The 1340-nt window shown below is 57.3% G+C and overlaps 1 protein-coding gene across 1 annotated transcript in view; it reads right to left on the bottom strand.

Annotated features, from left to right (window-relative positions):
• Positions 1-567, bottom strand: part of LUZP1 (leucine zipper protein 1) — a 78245-nt gene extending 77678 nt beyond the window's left edge. Inside the window, exon 1 of the mRNA XM_007459192.1 lies at positions 469-567. The gene's annotated coding sequence lies outside the window, so the exon portion shown is untranslated. The remainder of the gene's footprint in view (positions 1-468) is intronic.
• Between the last annotated feature and the right edge of the window lie 773 nt (positions 568-1340).

The raw sequence follows: 1340 nt of genomic DNA, 5'->3' as shown, positions 1-1340 counted from the left end.
AAACCCGCCCGGCCGCACCGCTCCCCGCCCCCACCGGGCCCCGCGCGCCTCCCCACCCCCAAACTCCCAAACTCGACCCTAAAACTCTCCTCTGCTCAGCTCTTGGCCCCAAACATTTCTCCTCAGGTTCTCGCTTCCACCAAGAAGTCTCTCAAAACCTTCCCTCCCCCTTCAAAGGAAAAATCTCCAACTCCAAAAGAATTCTCAAGGTCTCTCTCCAAAGATCTCCCTTTCCGAGCTCCTTCTCCGAAATTCCGCTCAAACTCTACCCCCACCTCAACTCCACAACCCCCCAACCCCCCAGCCCTCGCCGGGGTGCGCCCGCCGGTTCTGCCCGGTCACCACTGAGTGCCCCGACCCCTTGGCGGAGCAGGCCGCCTCCTCCGGGCGCCCTCCTCTCTCCGCCCGCCCGCCCGCCCGCCCGGCCTCCCGCGCCGCGCTCCCGCCACCTCCCCGCAGACTCCTCACCTCGGCGGCTACGGCCCGCGCTCCCGCCCGCCAAGGGCTCCGGCGCTCGGCTCCCGGCGGCCGGCGCCTCCTCCGGCTCCCAAGACTGACAATGAGGGGCGGAGCCAGAAGGTGACGTCAGCGTCCTGGAAGGCGGGGTCTTTGTGGGGGCGGACCTCCCGCCCCTTGTCTTCTCCCCCTTCCCGGGACTTAAGACTTTTCCAAGTTTTTATCGCCTGTCTAGCTAGGTGCCCAGGTCCTGTGCTACGCGCGGTGGAAAACCGAAATGGAAGACAAGACGTCCTGCTTTCATAAGGGGCACTCTCAGGGGATTGTGGGATTAAATGAGATAATCCATGTAAAGGTATTTAGCCCAAGGTCTAGTATGGAGTAATCTCTCAAAAAATATTATTTCTATTACTCAGCAAAGTGTGAAAAAGGAACTCAGCTTGAACTCAGGAGGCATGGGTTCCAGTCCCCAGCTCTGCTATTAATTCCATGTGTGATCCTAGACAAGTCCTTTGCCATCTATGTTCCCTCCTTTTGCCTTCTTTAAAATGGGAAGGGGCAATGACCAGATGATTTCAAAGGGCCCACCAATAATTCTATGACATTTTCCTGTGGACCTACTATGTGCAAGGTACCTAGAGCCCAGAGAAGGGAGGGGGGGCCTTTGAAGAGAGCCCAAGACCCAGATCCAGCATGGTACAGAACACAGCTCTAGACACTCTCCCCTCAGATGCCCTTCCACATACTGACACAGGGTTGCATTCACAAGCCCAGACACAGATGCACTGAGGGCTGCTTCCACTTTGACTGCAGCAGCATAGCTGGTCTCTTGAGATATCTCTTGTGTAAGCTCCTTATTGCCTATGGAATAAAGGCCAAATGCC

This window comes from Lipotes vexillifer, unplaced genomic scaffold, assembly GCF_000442215.2.
Source record: "Lipotes vexillifer unplaced genomic scaffold, Lipotes_vexillifer_v1.1 scaffold496, whole genome shotgun sequence".
In the NCBI taxonomy this organism is placed as follows: Eukaryota; Metazoa; Chordata; class Mammalia; order Artiodactyla; family Lipotidae; genus Lipotes; species Lipotes vexillifer.
This window is presented reverse-complemented; position numbering and strand designations above follow the sequence as displayed.